Raw genomic sequence first — 13,650 nt, 5'->3', positions numbered from 1 at the left:
GCCACAGTTTCTTTATCCATTCATCACTGAAGGGCATCTAGGTTGGTTCCACAATCTGGCTAGGTGAATTGAACAGCTATGACCATTGATGTGGCTGTAATCTCTGTAGTATGCTGATTTTAAGTCCTTTGGTATAGGCCAAGGAGTGGGATAGCTGGGTCAAATGGTGGTTCCATTCCAAGCTTTCTGAGGAATCTGCATACTGCTTTCCAGAGTGGCTGCACTAGTTGGCAGCCCCACCAGCAATGTATGAGTGTACCTTTTTCCCCACATCCTCACCAACACCTATTGTTCTTGTTCTTGATAATTGCCATTCTAATTGGGGTGAGATGAAATCTTAGGGTAGTTTTGATTTGCATTTCTCTTATTACTAGAGATGTTGAACATTTTTTCATATATCTGTTGATTGCTGTACATCTTCTTCTGTGAAGTGTCTGTTCATTTCCTTAGCCCATTTGTTGATTGGATTATTTGTATTCTTGGTGTAGAGTTTTTTTGAGTTTTATAGATTCGGGATATTAGCGCTCTATCTGAAGTATGAGTGGCAAAGATATTCTCCCACTCTGTAGGCTCTCTCTTCACATTACTGATATTTCCTTTGCTGAGAGAAGATTTTCAGTTTGAATCTATCTCAGTTGTTGATTCTTGCTTTTATTTCTTGGGCTATGGGAGTCCTGTTAAGGAAGTCTGATCCTAAGCCAACAAGTTGAAGGTTTGGACCTACATTTTTTTTCTATAGATGCAGGGTCTCTGGTCTGATTCCGAGTTCCTTGATCCATTTTGAGAGATTTTTGTGCAAGGTGAGATAGGTGTTTAATTTCATTCTGTTGTATATGGTTTTCCAGTTTTCCCAGCACCATTTGTTGAAGAGGCTATCTTTTCTCCATTGCATATTTTTGGCACTTTGTCTAGTATGAAAAATTGTATTTATTTGGGTTTTGTGTCCATGTCCTCTATTCTGTACCATTGATCTACCTGTGTATTTTGGTACCAATACAATGACGTTTTTGTTACTATTGCTTTGTAGTATAGTTGAAGATCTGGTATTGCGATACCCCTGTTTCGCTCTTTCTACTGAGGACTGCTTTAGCTATTCTGGGTTTCTTATTCTTCCAGATGAATTGCATAATTGCTTGCTCTATTTCTGTAAGGTACGTCATTGGATTTTAATTGGAATTGCATTGAATCTGTATAGCACTTTAGGTAGTATGGCCATTTTGACAATATTAATTCTGCCTATCTAAGAACATGGGAGGTCTATCCATCTTCTAAGGTTTTTTAATTTCTTTCTTTAGTGTTCTGTAGTTCTCACTGTAGAGGTCTTTCACCTCTTTTGTGAGATTGATTCCCAAGTATTTTATTTTTTTCGATGCTATTGTGAATGGGGTAGTTTTCCTAATTTCTCTTTCTGAAGATTCATCACTTATGTATAAAAATGCATTAGATTTATGAGAATTGATCTTGTAACCTGCTACTTTACTGTATTCACTTATGAGTTCTAAGAGTTTTCTGATGGAATTTCCAGGTTCCTCTAAATATAATCATGTCATCAGAAAACAGGGATAGTTTGAGTTCTTCTTTTCCAATTCGTATCCCTTTAATTTCTTTGGTTTGTCTAATTGCTCTGGCCAGAGTCTCAAGGACGATGTTGAATAGAAGTGGTGAAAGAGGGCATCCCTGCCTTGTTCCAGTTTTTAGGGGGAAAGCTTTCAATTTTCACCATTTAGAATGATATTAGCCATGGGCTTAGCATAGATGGCTTTCACAATGTTAAGGAATGTTCCCACAACCCCAATTTTTTCTAGTGTTTTGAGCATGAAGGGATGCCTCATTTAATCAAATGCTTTTTCTGCATCTTTGAAATAATCATGTGATTCTTAACTTTTAGTCTGTTGAGATGGTGAATGACATTTATTGATTACCGGATGTTGAACCAACCTTGCATCCCTGGGATAAAACCCATTTGATTGTGGTGCACTATCGTTTTAATATATTTTGTACGCGATTTGCTAAAATTTTATTAAGAATTTTTGCATCGATGTTCATTAAGGATATTGGTCTGAAATTTTCTTTCCTCGAAGTGTCTCTGTCTGGTTTAGGTATCAGGGTGGTATTGGCTTCACAGAATGAGTTTGGGAGGGTTCCCTCCTCTTCTATTTCATGGAATACTTTGAGGAGTATTGGAGTGAGCTCTTCTTTAAAGGTTTTGTAGAACTCGGCTGAAATTCCATCTGGTCCCAGACTTTTCTTTGTTGGTAGGCTTTTGATGACCTCTTCTATTTCATTGCTTGAAATTGATTTATTAAAGTTGTGTATGTCCTCCTCGTTCAGTTTAGGTATTTCCTATGTTTCTAGAAACTTGTTGATGTCTTCAAGATTTTCTATTTTGTTGGAGTATAGATTTTCAAAAGAGCTTCTAATTATGTTTTGTATTTCACTCGTGTCTGTTGTGATATTTCCTTGTTCACTCCGCTTTTTAGTAATTTGAGTTTTCTCCTACTTTCTCTTTGTTAGTGTGGCTAAGGGTTTATCAATTTTGTTATTTTTTTCAAAGAACCAACTATTTATTTTGTTAATTTTTCTGATTGTTTCTTTTGTTTCAATTATGTTGATTTTGGCTCTGATTTTAACTATTTCCTGTCTTCTACTACTTTTGATGTTGGTCTGCTCTTCTTTTTCTGGGGCTTTGAGCTGTAGCGTTAAGTTGTTTATTTGTTGATTTCTACTTCTTTTGTTGAATGCGCCCCATGAAATAAATCTTCCTCTAAGTACTGCTTTCATAGTGTCCCAGAGATTTTGATATGATGTGTCATTGTTCTCGTTTACTTCTAAGAATGTTTTAATTTCCCTCCTGATGTCTTCTGTTATCCATTCATCGTATATAGTGTATTATTTAATCTCCAAGTTTTAGAGAAGTTTCTTTTTTATTCTGTCATTTACTTCTAATTTCAATCCATTATGATCTGATAGAGTACAAGGTAGTATCTCTATCTTCTTGTATTTGCTAACAGTAGCTTTGTGGCATAAAACATGGTCTATTTTAGAGAAGGATCCATGTGCAGCTGAGAAGAAAGTGTATTTGTTCTTTGTGGTGGTATATTTTATATAAGTCGGTTAAGTCTAAATTGTTGATTGTGTTATTGAGATCTATGGTTTCTTTATTCAATTTTTGTTTGGACAATCTATCCAGTGGTGAGAGAGGTGTGTTAAAATCACCTAGTATTATTGTGTTGTGGTCTATTTGATTTCTGGAATTGAAAAGGATTTGTTTGACATTCATGGATGAGCCAATGTTCAGGCCATAGATATTTATGATTGTTGTGTTGCTGATTTATGCTATCCTTAAGCAGTATGTAATGTCCTTCTTTATCCCTTCTGACTAGTTTTGGCTTGAAGTCACATTATCTGAAATGAAGATGGATATTCCAGCTTTTTTGCTGTGTCCATGTGCATGGTATGTTTTTTCCCATCCTTTCACCTTTAGTCTATGGGTATCTTTTTCTATGAGATGAATCTCTTGCAGGCAGCATATTGTTGGATTTTTCTTTTTAATCCAATCTGCCAGTCTATGTCTTTTGATTGATGAGTTCAGGCCATTAACATTCACGGTTATTAATGTGATATGATTTGTATTCCTAGCCATTGGACTCATTTTTGTTTTTTGACATGATTTGGTTTCTCCCTTATTTGGCTATTCCTTTAGGCTAGTTCCTCCTGTTGCTGATTTGCATCATTGTTTTTCATCTCTTCCTCATGGAATATTTTGCTGAGAATGTTCTGTAATGCCAGCTCTCTTTTTGTAAATTCCTTTAGCTTTTGTTTATCATGGAAGGATCTTATCTTGTCGTCAAATCTGAAAGTAAGTTTTGCTGGGTGTAAGATTGTTGGTTGGCATCCATTTTCTTTCAGGGCTTGGTAAATGTTGTTCCAGGTCCTTCTAGCTTTTAGGGTCTGGATTGAAAAATCTGCTGATATTCTAATTGGTTTCCCCCTGAATGTAATTTGATTCTTTTCTTTCGCGTCCTTTAAAATTCTGTCTTTATTTTGTATGTTAGGTATTTTCATAATAATGTACCTTGGTGTGGGTCTATAAGTATGGAGGAAGGAAACACTGTATAGAGCGAAAAGAGGGGTGGGAGGGGTGGGGGGACGGAAAAAATAACAGAATGAATCAAACAACATTACTCTATGTAAATTTATGATTACACAAATGGTATGCGTTTACGCCATGTACAAACAGAGAAACAACATGTATCCCATTTGTTTACAATAAAAAACTAATGTACCTTGGTGTGGGTCTGTTGTAATTTGTATATTTGAAGTCCTATAAGCCTCTTGTACTTGGATTTCCATTTCATTCTTGAGATTTGGGAAATTTTCTGATATTATTTCATTGAATAGATTGTTCATCCTTTGATTTGTGTCTCTAAGCCTTCCTCAATCCCAATACTTCTTAAATTTGGCCTTTTCATGATATCCCATAATTCTTGTAGATTCTGTTCATGATTTTTTACCCTTTTTTCTGTTTGTTCAAGTTTGTTTTCAAGATTAAATATTTTGTCTTCAATATCTGAGGTTCTGTCTTCCGGGTGTTCTATCCTATTGGTTATGCTTTCTATGGAGTTTTTAACTTGGTTTATTGTTTCCTTCATTTCAAGGATTTCTGTTTTTTTTTTTTTTCAGTATCTCTAACTCTTTATTGAAATGATCTCTTGCTTCCCATATTTGCTCTTTTAACTGTTGATTGGTGCGATCATTTAATGCTTGCATTTGCTCTTTCATCTCCTCATTCATGCATTTGCTCTTTCATCTCCTCGTTTGCTTCCCTGATTGTTTAATTATGTACATTCTGAATTCCCTTTCTGACATTTCTTCCGCTGTGCTGTTATTGGGTTTTATTGATATAGTATCTAGGTTTGTTTGGGACATTTTCTTCCCCTGTTTTCTCATATTGTTCATTTGTCAGTGGGACTCTGTGATATTGCAGATTTCCTCTATTGCGTTATAGTGTTTCTGTAGATTTCCAGTGTATCACCTCCCTGCCTTAAGTAGCCTTACGTCTTGGAATAACTTGATAATGCAGTGCTTCCGAAGAAAGCTGTCCCTCGCCTGCTACTGGTTCTAGGGTTTGAGCTGGCTCTGTGTGGAAATGCTCTCACGGGGGGGGGCCTGCTCCGAGAAGCTGGCCGTGTGGTAGGAGCCCACCGCTGGAGTCTTCATGGCTGCCTGGAGAAGACTAGCTGCCCTGCCCTACTCTAATAAGCCACCTGAATCTGGGCCTGCCACCCGGGCCAAGCTTCACCGGGTTGGGGAGACTCACCCCGTGGCTCTATTTTAGTCTGAGTTTCTCAATGCCTCCCCTTCTTGAATCCTGGGTTGTGGAGTGACTGGAGATGCAGTCACCCTCTAGCCTGCCATCTTGGATCACCCCGTGGAAAAAGCCTGTGGCTGGAGGGGGCAGGGCCACCTGGAGAGGTCTCTGGCTGCCCTTCCCTGGTCCCAGAGGCTGCTTGCGGGTCGGAGGTCTCTGCTGGCTTGGAGACTTGTGGCTGGCTCTGTGTAGAAAGGCTCTCAGTTGGCGTTCTGCTCCGAGAGGCTAGCCTAGAAAGGCGCTTTCTGCCAGAAGGAGCTGGGCTGCTTGGGGAAGTCCCTGGCTGCCCTGTCCTGGTCTCTGAAGCAACCTGCAGGCGGGCTGGAGCTCGCCACGTGCTGGCTCAGGGACTTGGAGCTGGTTCTGTGCAGAAAGGCTCTCACTCTCCGTTCAGGATTTCTTACCATCTTCTCTGTTAGGTTGACTTTATTTTGCAGATTAAATATTTTGTCTTCATTGTCTGAGGTTCTGTCTTCCAAGTGATCTAGTCTGTTGGTGATGCTTTCCATTGAGTTTTTTTATTTGGTTTATTATTTCCTTCATTTCAAGTATTTCTGTGTTTTTTTTTTTTTTTTTTTTTTTAGAATCTCTGTCTCTTTTTGAAATGATTGCTTACTTCCTCCAGTTGCTCTTTCAACTGCTTATTGGAGTGATCATTCATTGCCTGCATTTGCTCTTTTATCCTTTGCTTCACAAATCATTTTAATTATGTATATTCTGAACTCCTTTTCTGATATTTCTTCTACCATGCTGTCACTGGATTCTATTAATATAGAATGTAGGTTTGTTTGGATCATTTTTTTTCCCTTGTTTTTTCATGTTGTTTATGTATCTTCCCCTGTAGCAGTGCAGATGTGGAGTATTGCAGTTTCCCTGCTAGAGGCTTATGGTGGCCCTACAGGTTTCCAAAACCTGTTCTTTAAGGGGAAGATCAATATTAGCAGCATCCAGTACTGACAATATGCAGCCCCAAACAAAATAGCCCCATGAAGACATTAAAAATATTGTCATAGTAAACAGAGAGGATGATTTCAATTATTATCTGCAGTATAGCAAATAAATTTGCAATAAGGTCTGCAGTTTCTAATGGAAGAGAAAGAGGATCGGGAGGGGTGTGGGATGTAACTGTTAATGGGATAAGAAAAGTATATAGAAGTTCTAGGTTGTAGAAAGAGTGAAAGTGTAATCAGAAGAAGTTGGTTGTTAGCATGATAAAAGGGAGAAGGAGACTCTGGGGAAACACATAAACAAAAGGTAAATAGAGAGAGCAAGAAAAATAAAGAATTAAAAATTTTCAGAAAGGAGAAAAAATAACTGCACTATTACAGTCATATACTCTTCAAACCTCGCAGTCTTCAGTAGGCTGTTGCATGAGAGGTACCTGAAAATGAGCTTCCAGTCTCCAGTAGGCATCTCAGGATGGGATTTGCCCCATGTAAAGATGGGAGCTTCTACTTCCAGGATAATCCAAGATGGCCACTCTGGCTTCCAAACGTGTTGGCAAATGGGGAGCTGCAGCTTGGGGCATGGTCAGTCAGGTTGAGGGTCCTGCAGGTCCTGGCTATTGTCTCAAAATGGGAGCAGCTGCATGTAACCAAACCTGTGGGTACATGACAGTGGACTTCCAGGCAACAGCAGGCAGCTGGAAATCCACTGGCCATCTGCAGTTGGTCTGTAGGCTACCAGTAGATGATTGGCAGGTGGACCTTGGGCAGTGGGTGATAAATAGGTGAAAGGCAGGTGATGGGCAGGCAAATAGGGAAATGCTGGATGGTAGCTGGCAGTCAGTGAGCAATCTGCACTCAAAATGTGGCTCAAGTGGTAGAGCACTTGCCTGGCATGTGTGAGGCACTGGGTTCAATCCTCAGCACCACATAAAAATAAATAAAATAAAAGTATTGTGTCCACTGACAACTAGAAAAAATTAAAAAAAAGTAGTTGATATGCTGACAGGCTGCAGGTGATCAAAGTGAACAAATGGGGTAAACAGCAGGGGATTGATGAACAGCAAAGACTGCCTCACAGAGAACAGATATCCTCTGCTTGAAACCGGAGTTATGGAGTGACAAGGAGTGCAGCCTCCCTCTGGTTCACCATCTTGAATCTCCTAGCTCCACCATCTGCAGTCCACTCAGTACTGCTCTTCTGAGTTTTCTCACACATCAGTCCTGTCTGTTTGTCTGTCATCCCTGACAGAGGGGATAGATTGGAGATAAGGAGATGTCTCTCTATCGAGTAAAGCTGTTTTTAAAATTTCTTCATTTAGATATACATGATAGTAGAGTGTATTTTGATATATTATACTACATGAAGTATAACTTCCCATTCTTGTGGTTGTACATGATGTGGAGTTACGGTTGTCATGTATTCATATGTGCACATAGGAGAGTTATCCCCGATTCATTCTACTGTATTTTGAGTAAGTTTTGAGGAATATCTGATGGGCTGTAGCTAAGACTGGTTGTTTCCCTTCTTGTTCTGCCACTTCTTTTACTGAGGGTGTCTGAGTGCCCAGATAAAGTACCACCCAGCCTCCCTTACAGCTAATGTATCTGCATGGCTAAGATTATGGATTGATAATAGAGTTTACATGCTTTAATTGTTATTATTGCTATAGAACCATAAAGTTCTGCATGAATAATGCTTTAGTTGTATTTCAAAAATTTATCACAAATTTTTAAAATTGCCTTTCAGTTATGTGTCTCAGAATTCTTTGAGTGATTTCTAACTTAATTCTCTTTGACTAGATATTGAATTCTCTTTGAATCCATATCATGTTTTGTATAATTTGAATCCTTTGAAATTTATCAGAATTTGTTAGAGAGTTCTGAATACTGTCTATCTTAGTAAATACTATCTGTGGACTTTAGAACATTTTTACTCTTCTTTGGGTGGCGTGTTCTGTAAATAAGTCAGTACGGCCATACGGAGGGTATAGCTGAAGTCTTCTCTATACTTAGTGAAAATCTGGGTATTGGTGCAATTAATTATGACACAGATGTTTCAACATTTCTAACTGTTATAGTGGATTTGTCTTTTTCTCCTTGTAGTTTTTGTCAATTTTTTGCTTCATATAATTTGAAGCATTATTCTATGCATAAACAGAGCAATTATGGTTTCTTAAAGAATAGAACGTTTTAAAAACTTGTTATCTATATTAAAATTCTTTGCTCTGATTTACATCGTTCACTGTGAATGTGGTCATTCCAACGTTAAAAAAATTGGAATGTGCAAGGCCTTCTTGTTTGTTGCAGGCTATCGTCCCAGCTCTTTGGATAGTGCCATTTCATAGCTTTCCTTCTTAAGGACTGTTTCTTCAATTTCTGTGCTTATATTAAAGTCACTTTCTGTTCAGGAAGCAGAGTTGCCATTGCCTGCCCCCTACTTTTTTCTTCCTCCCTCCTGAGAGTTTCTCTGGGTCTCTCCGTGGTGACAACACTTAAACTCTCCTCTCTTAACAGATTTAAAATGTATGATATGGATCGTTAACTTCATTGTCGTCCTTTAGGTCACTAGAACTTACTCGTCTTGCTCAGCAAACTTCATACCCCTTGACCAGCATCTCCCTGCTTCTCCCCACCCACAGCCACCGTCTGATCTCTGCTTCTACTCTGCTGCTTATGTATTTTATATTCCTCATACAAGAGATGAAACAATGATCTTTTTCAGTGTCTGACTTATTTAATTTAACATAGTGTCCTCTAGGTTCATTCATATTGTCAAAAATGGCAGGATTTCCTTCCTTTTGAAGGGGATTTTTTTTTCCCTTTTCTGCCATTTTTTCATTGGTGGTAGTTGTACGTAATGATGGGATTTGTTGTTACCTACTCATAATGCACACAGTAGAACAATATACATGGCCCATGTCCCTCCCCAGCACTTCCCTGATCCCACCCCAATTCTCCTCCTTCCTTTCTTCTCTACATATTTCCTTTAAATTTCATGAGACCCCCCCACCTTTCCTTTCCTTCTTTCCTAATATGTTTAAAATATCTACAATATCCCAAACCATCTACAGTTCAATGAAATCTCTATCAAAATGCCAACAAGCATTCTTCCCAAACCAGAAAGTACAATCCTGAAATTGTATGGAATTACAGAAAACCCCAAATAGACAAATCAATGAACCCCAAATAACCCATCAAATAAGATGAAGCCGGAGTCTTCCACTACTACCAAACTTGAAAACACAGTAGAAATCTGAAGTAATGAAAACAGCATAGTATTGGCATGGAAACAGGTACATAGACCAATGGAACAAAATAGCCTAGAAGCAAACATAGACATCTACGCCAAATGATTTTCGACAAAGATGCTAAAAACACCCATTGGAGAAAAGATAGTTTTTCCATAAATGGTGCTAGGAAAACTGGGTATCAACTTGCAGAAGAAACTAGACTCCTAGCTTTCTTCATTTATAGAAATCAACTTAAAATGCATACAAATCTTACATGTTAGACCTGCAACATTTATGAAGACAGTGTCATCCTGCCTTGTGATTTTAAACTTTGATTTAAATAGTGTGCTTACTTCTCTGTCCCAGTGTATTCATACATCCACTGTCTCCCACAGATTTCCAATGTACACGAGGTTAATGTTAGCCCAATTCTATTGACCCATTGCTGAGTATTCTGATACCTTTACTTGGAACATAGGCAAGACCTTCACTAATCTGGCTATTCAAGGATGCAATGAGACATAGGAGGAGTGGAACTATATTGGTCTTGTTGCAGAAGGATTTCAAGTAGAATGGCCAACATTATATAGTCCCAGTTATAATAAACCAATCAAGTTAATGTCTCGTTTTCCCAGTTAAGCTAAAGTTCTTTAAAAAGGATATTGTTTACAATTATCATGTGGTTATAAAGGATGTTATTACTAAGTTGTAAATACTGGATCTCTTAAAATTCTACATCTGTTATTTTATTTTATTCTTAAAAGTACCACATAAAATAGACACTATTAATATCCACATTTTAGAGTTGAGAAAGATACCCATAAAGGTTGAGTGACCAACCCTAGGTGATTCCAACAGATGGTTGAGAATCTGGGATTTGAACTAAAGCCTGTGTTTCAAGTCAACCATTGTGCATTGCTTCTCCTATATCACGCAGGTTTGGGAGAAATTTGGATGTGGAGAATCATAATAATGCAGGTTTGATTGTTTAAGAACATTACTCTAGTATGATTACGCAATGGTAGCTGTTAATCCATGTACAAACAGAACAACATGTATCCCATTTGTTTACAATAAAAATAAGTTTTAAAAAAAAGGGGGGGGGCAGAATGCAGTCCCTGTAGGTTTGAAATGAAAGGACATTAGATGGTAATTCAAAGTCATATAAGAATAATTTTAAGGAAAGATTTCTGAGTAATTATAGAATTTACTGTATTCTTGACTGACTTATAGCTCCACATTTTTGTTTTTAACATAATTCCTGAGATTAATGCATTAAAATTATTGGTTTATTACCTTTGGACACACATTGTATAAAAAATGTACTTTTCTGATATTAATAACTGAAGTGAGTGGGGATAGAACTTTTTTAAAAAGCAGTTTCATATGTTATCAAGGTTATTTGGGTATAAATTCCAAATTAGAATGTTATAATATTAGAATGGTAAAATGTAATTCCCATGGTAACCACAAAAAATAGGTAAATAATAACACAAAAGGAAATGGAAAAAAAAAAAAACATTACTCTACCAATTAAAAGGTAGCTTAATAAGTCTGGAATAATTTGAAGGTCAAATTAATTACTATTCACCTTACTGCTCATGTTATCACATAAAGTGTGTGACTACATTGATTATGTTCCATTTGTACTCAAAACATTAAACAACATCCTACAATGTGTTAGGATATCCACTAAAGTAGGTTGACATGTTCAGACTGAAAAGAAGTCCTCCATGGAAATCAAGGCCCTTACCAGCACCTTAAAATGTAAGTGTTACCTTGACTCCACATATGGCATTGTTTTGGTAAGGTCATCTATTCCCATATATTTTTCAAGACCAATAATTTGGAACATGTTTAGGATATAAAAACTAGCTATACTTCATATTCTTTTCACTTTACAAAATAGTTATCCATGGTGGTTTATGTTAGCAAGAAAAGTGGTATATTTGAGGAAAAAGCTAAAGGAGTGGAGCAGATCACAGAATTTGTCTTTTCTAGTATCTAATTACCATAAACAAAAGGATGAAAATAAAATCATAATAGGAATAAAGGGGGACTGGATTTGATCAATGTGTGCTGTATGCATGTATTTGAAATAGGACACTAAACTCTTTTTATACAAATAAAAAAATCACCAGAAGTGATCAAAGAGAGAGAAAGAAGATCTCTTGCCATTAACTCAAAAAGATGTCACCTAAGAAAATCAATAGATTCTGTCCAGAGAGGCACAGAGACAGAGGCTTCTGACCTTCCTCTAGGAGCCTCTTTTTACCCTAAACTCTAGAAAGGACAGCAAGCTGACAAAATCTAGAGAAATTTCTTCTAATTTGGAGGACATGGGCCAAATGTATATTCTTTCCTTTCATTTTCCTCTTCGAAGGGATGGAAGTTGCAATGGCTACAAAGGAAACCTAATAATACAGGGAGAAGAACTGAAAATACACTTTATTGGAAGCACAGTCCTCTGGGGCTGAGGACAACGTCAGTGCCTCACCCCTAGGAACAAGGCTGATGGTCAGGTGGCATTTCTTAGGACTCCTCTAGACTCACTAAACTGAACCCACCCCACAATTTGCAATTACACACTTCACCATCTGGCCTTCTTTGTCACTCCAATTCTTAACCCTTCTCCTTCATAAGCTGTGTTTGTGCTCCGTAAGTATCAAGTCATTGCTGGAAAGAAGAGTTAAGTCTTCCCAACTGCTGCTGGATTCTCTGCTGGATTCTCATTCACCTTTTCTAGAAACACTTACTATGTTGTTTTATTTTTGTAAATTTATCCATCAATTTGTAGTTATACAACTACCTCTACTCTGGGAACTATGGATTCCTGGACTTGAGACATGTGATTTCCATATTTTTATGTTCAAGGGCCAGTCCAGCACTTAAAATTTAGTAGACTCTCAATACATATTTATGAAGTGGAAATATATTTTTAATTCTTTATTTTTTTTCTTAGAAACTTACAATCTTTTTGACAGTGTCCTTGAAGGCCTTGCTTTACTTGTTGATTTCTTAGAGTGTAAATGAAGGGATTTAACATGGGTGCGACTGAAGTAATGAGAACTGCTATTCCCTTTGTTGAAAGCCCCTCCTTCTTCACAGAGGGATTAATGTACATGAACATACAGCTGCCATAAGAGAGGGAGATGACGAGCATGTGGGAAGAGCAAGTGGAAAAGGCCTTTGTCCTTTGCTGGGCAGAAGGGATCTTCAGAATGGTCCTGATGATGTATGTGTAAGAAAATGTCACCAGTATCAGAGTAATCACTAGAGTTACCACAGCCACGAACATGACCATCCTTTCTAGGAAGGCTTGTGTCTGAGCAGGCAAGTTCCAGGAGGGGCCCATAGTCACAGAAATAGTGATTCAGCACATTGGAGGCACAGAAATCTACCTGACTCATCAAGATGATTGGCGGCAAGATAGCTAGGAGTCCCCCAGCCAGGAGCAGAGGCACAAGCTGTGTGCAGACTCTGCTGCTCATGATGGTCAGGTAATGCAGGGGTTTGCAGATGGCCACATAGCGATCATAAGACATGGAAGCCAGGAGGTAAAACTCTGTTGCCCAAGAAATATGGCAAAAAATACTGAGTGATGCAGCCTGCAAGCTGATGGCTTTATTTCCTGTTGTCACGCTGGTCAGAAATCTGGGAATAAAAATGGATGTGAAGGAAATTTCTAAGAAGGAGAAATTCCGCAGGAAGAAATACATGGGGGTTTGGAGTTGAGAATTTAGTGAGGTGAGGATGATGATAGTTAGATTTCCTAGGACACTGAGCATGTAGGTGATAAACAAAAAGATGAACAATACCACCTGAAGTTCAGGTTGACCTCGTGAGGCCCAATAGAATAAACTCAGTCAGCATGGACCTGTTTTTCATGTTGACCTTCAGCAGATCTAAAGGGGGAAAAGGCGAGAAAGGAGAAAACTGAAGAATTCCTCAGAGGAGGAGGTAAGGCTTATTATTAATCAACACAATCAGTCCTACATTGCTCTCCATCCTCTTGGCCCTAATCAGTGTACTACCAGGCTACACTTGGTTTCCATGGACGTCCCATATCTTTTACATGAGTGACCTTATTCTTAAAAGTCTT

The 13,650-nt window shown here is 38.1% G+C and overlaps 1 pseudogene across 1 annotated transcript in view; it reads right to left on the bottom strand.

Moving 5' to 3' along the window:
• Nucleotides 1-13,436, bottom strand: part of LOC306661100 — a 37,987-nt pseudogene extending 24,551 nt beyond the window's left edge. Inside the window, exon 1 of the transcript in view lies at nucleotides 12,519-13,436. The product of the transcript in view is annotated as an uncharacterized misc_RNA (transcript). The remainder of the gene's footprint in view (nucleotides 1-12,518) is intronic.
• Nucleotides 13,437-13,650: the final 214 nt, after the last annotated feature.

The sequence above is a fragment of the Sciurus vulgaris genome (genome assembly GCF_902686455.1).
Source record: "Sciurus vulgaris genome assembly, chromosome: 5".
NCBI lineage: Eukaryota > Metazoa > Chordata > Mammalia > Rodentia > Sciuridae > Sciurus > Sciurus vulgaris.
This window is presented reverse-complemented; position numbering and strand designations above follow the sequence as displayed.